Source organism: Pyrus communis, chromosome 15 (assembly GCF_963583255.1).
Source record: "Pyrus communis chromosome 15, drPyrComm1.1, whole genome shotgun sequence".
NCBI lineage: Eukaryota > Viridiplantae > Streptophyta > Magnoliopsida > Rosales > Rosaceae > Pyrus > Pyrus communis.
This window is the reverse complement of record NC_084817.1, coordinates 16204422-16214996: the sequence shown is the minus strand read 5'-3', so window position 1 is coordinate 16214996 and position 10575 is coordinate 16204422.

Genomic DNA, 10575 nt, shown 5'->3' with positions numbered 1-10575 from the left:
CTTGAAAGTTCAGCCCGTGGGTCGGATGCACAACCCATATCATATGGGTCGCCCAATCGGAATTATTAAAATTTTAATTTAATTAAATAACGTTTGAACATAGTCAGAACGTTGCCATCCATTGTTTGATGACAAATGTTGAGGAGTTCTTTTAGAGCAACTCCAACTTTGCAAAGGCTTTCTAAGGCAACTAACTATTGAATTCACTCAGTGAATAATAATTGTTTTTAATGAACAGTAATTGATTTTTGGATCTTCATTCTTAAACTGAATAGCCATGACAATAGATAATAAAATATTAGTATTTTTTCCTCACCTAATCCATCAAACATTCCTATCACCCTTTCCCTTTTTCCCCTCATTTGACCGATCTCTCTCTCTCTCTCTCTCTCTCTCTCCCTCTCTCCCTCTCTCCCTCCCTCCTTCCTCTTCAAACCTTCAACAAATCAAGCTCAAAAATAATATTTTTGGAATCCCTAGAACTCAAGGAACCCAACCATGACCTTGCATGCGGCATCGGTGCATGGTGCAAGGTCCTACCATTGAAGCCGAGAGCTTGAGCTCTCAATCTCAAACCCAGGTGATGTTTCTATCATTATCTTGTGTTCTTGAGCTTTAAATCATGTTGTGTTGCAATTCTTGTGGTTTAATTCAAGGGTTTAATTCCCTGCATGCATCCCATTCTTTTTCCAGATTCTGACAAGGGAAAATGGACAAATTCGAGCTGGGTCACCTTAATGTCAGCCACACATCACACAACCCTCAGGCTCTCAGGCTACCAATTCGAGTTGGACCTCTCGCTTGGGCCCCCCCTTAACCCACATGCCCGCATGGGCTAGAGCTTGCAGCTGGGGCTATTGGGATGGGGAAGTCGCCAGTCCATCGAGCTAATGGTCCTGGTGGAGTTGCTCTTAAAAGTGAGATTTTGCAAGTACTTTTTTGCTTAATTTTTTATAATGTTGGCACATTAATTGCGCCAAAAACATAAGGTAACGACAAGTCGAGAGTTCAATTTTGAGAGAGTCCTTCGCTTGTTTGATTCAATATTTCTTAATCCACGAAAGGTTGAAACTTTCATCCGTGAACTTTTAAAACAAGATCACCAGCTTTCTCGATTAGAATGAAATTATTAGATACACAACATGCATTACTGATTCTAATTTTTATTTTGATGTTGAAAAAGGTATACTCCTCCTTCGTTTTCTTAACAATCCAAATACCCTTTCAGTTACATTCTTGGTAAGACAGAGATTATGGGCTTGTTTGTAAATAGTTTTAAAATGATTAAAAGAGTAACTAGATAAAATATTTTTCAATTTCAAAAGAATGTTTTTTTGTAAGAAACACCGGTTATATGCTTCTTTTAAGAAGCACTAGTTATTTGGGATCATTGTACTCCCACCTTTGCTTTAACAATAGGCCACTAGCACTCAAATGAACTCTCCAATGTGGAAATGTCTGTTCTTCCGTTTGGTTCACTAGTGCAGCGTTGGTGATGACGACTTCAAAAGTTTCTTTGCTGCTATGGTTTGTTGTTTTTTGGGCTTTGTTTTTGTCTGAGCCTAATCTATGTTTTTGGGGCCTTGTTTCGTTTCCCTGTATTTCCTCTGTTTGTTTGAATGAAATGTTCATTTGACCCAAAAAAAAAAAAAAAAAAAAAGGGCACAAATGAAGAGAGGAGTTTATGTCTCTGTGAACGCTAATAGAGTGGAACACTGCCCATTCAATAAAAGGCAGCACCTATTGTGCTTAGTATAAAAAATAGACACAAACAGTGCCATAGAACAAAAAATTATGTCCATAAGGTCATCTGTCTATTCCTCTGTCCAAAAGGTGTTGTGCGACATTAAATAAGAAAATAGCACAATTTGGAAAGAAGTGGTCATTGAAAATTAATACATTGTAAACAAGGTTGCTCGATACATAACTAGTTTTTCTATGGAAGTTTTCAAACACGATTGCTCGATACATTTTGTTTCTTTTGTATATGATTAAGTTCTGCATCATTGAGAATGGGGGGATTGGCGACATCACGGAGTTAGGTTGAAATTGAATCTCAAGTATCACATTCGTTGATTGCTTCAAACGTTACGACAACAAATTCCACAACGAACTGTCCAGTTTGACGTCTACGACAACCTATTAATGTCAAGTGCATACCTCATTTTGTCGATAATCAGTACATGCATAAACGAATGACATGTATTCGATTAAATGATGATATGTAACAACCCGTCCCTAATTTTACAGTTTTTATAATTTTAATAGTGTGAATTGATGAAAATGCCCCTTAAGAAGAGATTGTTGACTTTCGTTGATCGTCATTTCATGATGTGTATGAACTATAATTTTACCTCAAAGTACTCGACGGTACATTCAGTACCAAGGGTATTTTGGTACTTTCATGTAATGACATATATTTTTTTTGTTTTGTCTGGCTTTGGACAATGTGCCAAGTGGAGCCCACACAACTCATCCCTTGTCCTTGTGTCCCGTTTTCCCCAACCTTCCATGATCTCTCTCTTCCTTTACTTTTCTCTTTCTCTAATCTTTCTTCTCTCTCTTTGCACTCATTGCTAGGCAATGAGCTAGCTACCAGACCACCACCTCATATCCCTCCCTGTTACTCATTTTGCACCTCACTCCCTCAACCTCTATATCGTCTCTCTCACCTCTACAAACGCCAAACGACTGTGTGGCCAAGATCCTCACTGTGCCACCATTTCCACGGCAAGTCACATCACCACCATCTAGCCTCACCACTCATCAAGCTTACCAACGTCCAAGTACAGAAGTTGAGAACCAGATGGTGAACTCGAACTTGAGAACTCAACCTCCATATTTACCAGCGAGACTTCACGATTTTCCGACCAAGGTAGCCCTTAGGAACCCCATCTCTCGTCGTTTTTTCGTCGTTTTTGAAAGATTTTGAGGTAATAGGCCTGTGTTTGTAGGGTTTAGGGACATAAACCACACGGAGATGTTTTTCCCCAATTTTTCGGCGAGGAGCCTAAGTTTTGCAGGCCATTTCCAGCCAACTCTGGTCACGACCCAACATTATATTTTGCTGGGAAGGGTCTTTGGCTCGAGTACACAACTCCCTGAGGAGTTGGCACTTTGATTGGCTATCGGGCTCTCGCTCGCTTGTCGGTCTCTCGCTCACTTGTCGGGCCGGAAGAAAAGGACAGAGTTAGTTCTGAAATGTGCCTTTGTCGGGCCTTATGTGTAGGCCGTGAGGCTCACAATCAAAACTAATTAAGTGCTGAGCCGTGCCACTACCATCTTTGTATGACAAATGTAGAATGAGTGTATTTAAGTCGATTACTTGCGCCACAAGTTATTCTGACTTCTTATCATCAAAGGATTGTTGTGGATGGGTTAAGTCCACATTAAGTTCTTTTCTATGCATTGAGATCAAGGACTTTTGTTTATCTTGTATGCTTTAAAGGGTATGGGGTTCAGATTTGATCAAGACATCAGTTTCATTTACTTTTATGATAGTAAAAGTACTAAGTGAACCAGATCTGAGAGTTAATAGAACTTTGGAACATCAAATCTATTAATGGAAACGCAAAAACAGAGAGAGTCGGGCAAGATTTCACCTTGTCGGGCAAGATTTCACCTTGTCGGGCAAGGTTAAATCGTCTTGCAATCTCTTCTCTTTGCAGTTACAAAAGGGTTGAGTAATAAAGAGGAATGATGGGTAAATGAGTTTACACAAGAGAATCGATACCACAACATTTGGGGAAGGTAGCAGAGCTTTTACATAGACAAAAAATGTCTTTCTACGGGAAATCTAAGGCTAAAATGGTGCAGAATTTGGACAAAGCGCAACTTTCTGAGTATTTGCTTGACTGAGAGACAAGTTGTGTGTTTGTTTGTTTGATGGGTTGAATGTCCTTGTCTCTAGGTTTTCTTCCTCTTTTTATAGACGAATTAACCCAACTGTGTTGTTTCTGTTCTTGCTTGAAAGTAACTGAAAGGTAGTGAATCATCAGCATTTTTACATGTTCTGCCATCCAAAAGTACTTTTGGGCCGAGAGTAGGTGGATTTCCATTGGTTATCACTTCTCTTGTAAGCACCTAGCCTTTGCATTAATAGGGGGCCATCATTTTGTCTTAAGATGGATGACCTGGGCTTGACTCTAGGCTTTCGGGCAAACCTTCTTTATTGAGCTCATTTGGGCTTCCTTCCCTTAAAGCCCAAAGTTTAAATATTAACCCAAACACGTACCTCATGAGCTTCATTTTGACTTTTGTTTCATTAAAAATGATTTAGATTTGACCTCGAACGGAGCTCAGGAAGTTTCTCGGCCAAATCCCTTTCTTCTTCGTTGGGTTCAGCTGGTGCAACCCACAAGCCCAAACGGGTCAACTTGATCTGATAAAAAAGTCCAAACCCGAATCCGAACCCAGATTCGAACCAGCCGACCCAGACCCATTTAGGAATCTTGAGGGAATATTTCCTTGGAATATTTTGTTAACTCCCAGTTAACTTTAATAGAATATTTTGTCTGATGATGGAATATTCTAGGCCTGACAATTCCTGATACGACTCGATAACCCGACACGACATGACAAGAAATTAACAGGTGTTCGGGTTGACATGATAACGAATTGGGTCGTTATCGGGTAACCCAATAAGCACCTGTTAAGATAACGGGTTGATTCGGGTATACACGTGGGTAACACGATACACGATAAGCAGAATATTATTTTTATAATTTTATAACCCTAAAAGAATACTGTAATAATTATATACATTAATTTAACAATTATATACCCCTAAAAACTATAATATATATATACATATATTAAATTAACTATAAAGTCTATAATAATTATATATACTATAATAATTATACCACCAAAATATTAACTATCTATAATAATTATATAATTATATATATATATATATTAAATTTTGAATTAAATTTTATAAAAACTATAATAATTATTAATTAATATGCATGATGCATGATGCATCCATTGATTTGATTCCATTCCATTCCTGCCGCCCTTTTTGAAGAAAAATGGAGGGAAAATGAAAATGATAAGAAAAGTTGAAAATGAAACAAAAAAGTGAGGGAATTAGGGAAAGATGCTGGAGGGAAAAGTGAAAATTATAAGAAAAGTTGAAGGAAACAAAAAAGAGAGGGAAAATGAAAATTATTAGAAGTGGTGAGAAATTTTTTTTTTTATTTTTTTATTTTTTTAAGTTATTAACTTTTTATCACACATATGACATATCTCACTATTTTTATAATGACACACGTGATGTACTACTCCGTGTACTAGTCAATTATACGTACAAAATAAATAGATTTAAATCTACTTAATAAATAAATATATATATATATACACACACACACACCATTGGAACTTGATGGGATACAAATTCTCCGAAACTAATTTGAACGATCCCAATCGTCAAACTTGTTTGTATATGCTTTGAGATCACATCAGCAAAAAATCGCAAAAAACAAGTATTCAGAGATCAAGTAATGTGACAAAGCTTTTCGACGGTTATAAACGAAAAATCACGATTTAACGGTTATTTTAACTTCAATTTTAATGATTTTTTATAGCTACACTCCTTGACCCTATATGAATACAATGAATGAATTCGATCTTCAATTTAAAATATTTACACAAGTGGATACTACAAAATCTTATGTTATACTTGATAAAAGCATAAATAAACTCTAAGTGTTACTTAATCTGTTGTTTTTATGTGATACGAATTCTCTTAAACTAATTTCAATGATCCAAACCGTCAAACTTGTTTGTATATGCTTTGAGATCACATCAACAAAAAATCACAAAAAAGAAACATTCAGATATCGAGTAACGGGACAAAGCTTTTCGACGGTTATAAACGAAAAATCACGATCTAACGGTTATTTTAACTCCGATTTCGATGATTTTTTACAGCTACACTCCATGACCCTATATAAATACAATAAATGAATTCTATCTTCAATTTAAAATATTTACACAAGTGGATACCACAAAATCTTATGTTATACTTAATGAAAGTATAAATAAACTCTAAGTGTTAGTCAATCTATCATTTTGTTGGGATACGAATTCTCCAAAACTAATTTCAACGATCCAAACCGTCAAACTTGTTTGTATATGCTTGGAGATCACATCAACAAAAAATCACAAAAAACAAACATTCAGAGATCAAGTAACGGGACAAAGCTTTTCGACGGTTATAAACGAAAAATCACGATTTAACGGTTATTTTAACTCCGATTTTGATGATTTTTTACAGGTGCACACCTTGACCCTATATGAATACAATGAATGAATTCAATCTTCAATTTAAAATATTTACACAAGTGGATACCACAAAATCTTATGTTATACTTAATGAAAGTATAAATAAACTCTAAGTGTTAGTCAATCTATCGTTTTGTTGGGATACAAATTCTCCAAAACTAATTTCAACGATCCAAACCGTCAAACTTGTTTGTATATGCTTGGAGATCACATCAACAAAAAATCACAAAAAACAAACATTCAGAGATCAAGTAACGGGACAAAGCTTTTCAATGGTTCTATACGAAAAATCACGATTTAACGGTTATTTTAATATATTTTTATATGGTATAGTATTATTATTTTATTTATTTTCATAATTATTTTGGTAAACTTGTCATAATTTGAATGATTTTTAATGTTTGGTTTTTCTATACTTAGTTTATGCGGAAGAGAGTTCTGATGTGGAAAACCTTACTGAAAACATCTTCAACATAACTCTTCAAGGCAATAAATTAAGCCAAAGTTTCAATACAATTTCATGATGATCGATGTAAATTGAAGATTTTGTAGATAGAGGTGTAAACTTTTGAGAAAGACTTACAATCTTGAAAACAAAAACTCTTTCATTTTGCATATCCTTGCACATTTAATATTTGTAATAGATTAGTAGTGTATATATTATTTTTTTATTAGGCTCTTGTTGTCGAGTGTAGATATAGTACTTAAACGACAAATGTTTTAATGTTTTGAAGTAGTATTTATGTGGCAATGTGTGGTATGTGCAAATTTAAAAAAAAAATATTTTTTTCTTAACGGGTCATAACGGGTCGGGTTACTTTACCCGTTGGGTAAAGTGACCCGACCTGTTAAGGACCCGTTAAGATAACGGGTGTGACACGACACGACCCGTTAAGATAATAGGTGTTATACGAAAACGACACGAACACGACAGACACGACCCGTTTGCCAGGCCTAAATAGGAATCTTAAGGGAATATTTCCTTGGAATATTTTGTTAACTCCCAGTTAACTTTAATAGAATATTTTGTCTGATGATGGAATATTCCATTAAAGTTAACTATTGACCGTTAGTTGATTTTTTCAAAAAAAAATTCGGAAACCTTTCTAGGCTAATTTCAATTATCAGTCCATTTTTGGCATCTATTTAGTGAAATTCCAAAGTTTTAACGTAGTTAACCGTTAAGGCAGCTCGGTTGACTTTTTGGTTGACCATTGACTTTTGCTGACTTTTTATAAAATTTATCCAAGACCCTTCTTAAGGTATTTCGACACCCTGATTCCAAATATGCGCTCCATTTTCCCAAGTTTTATCGTTTTAGTTGACTTTTACTAATGGGTCGCACTATTATGCTTAGGTGCAATTATTATCGAAAACTTCGACTTTCCTAGTTCGAACGGCTGCGATCTCGAAAGTATTTGTGAGTGAGTCTTTTCTTTTATATTGTAAATATATTTGTTTAGTTTCCATACACACACACACACACACACATGAGCATATTTATACGACTTAGTCAGCTTGTTTTCTTGCATTTACATAGCTAATTTCTACTTATTAGAGTGTTTTAAGCTATTTTTGTGTGTTTTCAGGTTCAAATGACAAAGTTGGCAAGAAACTGCAATTTGGAGCATTTTAGAGGAGTTTTGGGCTTGGAATGGATAGCACATGCGTGGAGCGAGGTGGATGGACGAATTTGAAGTTCAAAAAAGGCTAGGAATGTGCTTAACATCTGGAAGAATTAAATTGAAGACTTGGAAGATAAGGAATCAGCTATAAAGAAGGAAACATTATCCAAATTACCTTATCTTATCCAAACCTTATCCAACCTTATCTTATCTTATCCTATCCTAATCTTTTGCTACCTTAATTCCAGCTGTAAAGGGGACTCCTCTTCACATTAAATCACCTAAATATCAGTTTCTAGAAGACCTATCCATTTCTAGAAGCCTAAATCTGCCGCACCCCCTATCCTTATTCTCTTTGATTTCTGATTTCTAGATGGCCTTTTCCTTGTGGATTTGGAGTGTTTAATTCTTCTCCAAAACAATGACTCTGTATCGTGTGTTTTAGCCCTATAAATACTACATTCTGCCGCATAAATCAACCATGACCCATCTCTCACCATAATTCACAACACATATCCATCATACACAGAAATTTCTCATTGTGCCACAACTTTGCAAGGAGAAAGGAGAGGAGACCCTTGGAGCTGTGCCCTACCATTCAAGCTTGGATTGCTGGAACGTTTCTAGGTGTATTCTATCTTTTGTTTTCAATGTTTAATTTAATTTATCTTTGTTTAAGTGCAAACATGAGGAGCTAAATTCGTTTTAGCTAGAGGTGGATTCAAAGCCATGAACATATATGTGATATGAATTGATTTCCTCCAGTTATTGTTTTGTAAAACATGAATGTGATTTACTTATTTGTTTAATTGATAACTTATTCTTGTATGCTGATTAAGGATGCATACTTAGTTTACATGCATGAATTTGATGCTAAAATATAAGGGAATTTCACCTAATCATTATGAACTTATATTTATAAGTAGTGGAGGTTGTTAGTCACAATCGTGTTAAGTAAATCTATGGCAGGAGTATGTTCAAATAGTTATGAATGTCATGTCAATGCTTATGATTTTCACAAAGCTTAATGATCTTTGATTGTATCTTTATTATGCTATTCATGTAGGGAACTTTGAAAAATAATTTGGTTGCCGATGCGTTATCCATCCAATTCAATGAAATTAGAAAAATTTGAGAGTTAATTTGTGCAGTTCACGGTTAATTTGGGGCATTGTTATTCATGGTTTATAGGAATAATAACTGGAAATCGATTTGTATGCATATGTGTCATGTGTGGAGATGAACCCTCTAACTAGCCATTCACCCATATTTCACCCAATTTCGTCCAAATTGTTTAGAGTCTTTAAATCTGTTTGTTTTTACTTTAATTTCGTCCAAATCAATCCCCCTTTAATTAAGTGTGTTAGATTAGTTAGAAACGTGTTCAAATCTGTCCAATTTAGTGTTTTGAGTTTTTAGTGTCTAGTTGAGTGTTTCTAAGTCTAGTTGTGTTTTTGAGTTAGTTTTAAGTAGATTAGCAATCCCTCCTAATCCCCGGCCTAAAACGATCCCTACTTACATCTTTACTACAATTGTCACTAAGAGGGTTTAATTTGAGTGCTAGTTTATAACACATCAACACACACACACACACACACAAACACACACACACAAACACACACACACACATACATATATATACAATGCATTTTCTATGTGATTCCATAATTACTTTAACGTTTATAAGAAAGGTCGTAATGTTGAGAATTATGAAATTATTCTAAATCGTACGAGATGCATAGGTATGCGTACTATTATGGGATGTCTTAATTATATTTAGGACCATGAATAATATTATGTCGACTAGAATTATCAATTTACTGCTGCAAGATCATATTTATGTTATTTGCTCATCATGTGCTACACTGGTGTTGGTACTCATCCCGGGCCAGGCCAAGTCTTCACGTGTATGTTCACATCGTACCGTACGCTTACTTTGGATCCATTGTAGGTGTGTCAGTCCTGTTCTAGATTGCTATAGGGAATTAGGACTTGTATGTGATACGCATAGCACCAGTCTTCACGTGATTGTAGTACTAGAGCATTAATTATTATTATTACACTCAATCATGTTCATGTCAAAATATTTTTGTATGAACTCGTGTATCAGCATATGTCGATGAGTACTCATATGATATGTTCGTTTATTGGAGTTATTATGATTACCGATTATTATGTGTTTATTTACGGAATATTGTGAAGTATTGCATTCTCGAGATATTACGTTTTACAGTAAGTATTTCCATAATATACGTAGTATGCTATTTTTGAAAACTATACTTATTTTATGGCGAAGGTTTATTACGTTTTCGAAAAGGTTTTACAGAGCTTTATTTTTGGGCCCACTCACCCTTGTTGTTCGTGTGACAACTTGTTCCAAATTTTACGTTTTTATTTTATTTTAAAAGCGTGAATTTACGAAATTGCCCTAGAGGCAAGGACTTTGACTTCCGTTGACCATCGACTTGAGAGATGTGGGACTTATTCTTTAAGCATATCCTCGTAGTACTCTTTGGTACGAATGTATAGGCGAAAGCCGTTTGCGAGTCCGGATTATAACGGTATAGTTACGGACGTTCGAAATTGGTTATTCAAGGTTTAGTGTTTATTTAAATTAAATCCCCACTTTGTGGGGGAAGCCCAAAATCAGAAATGGAGGGAG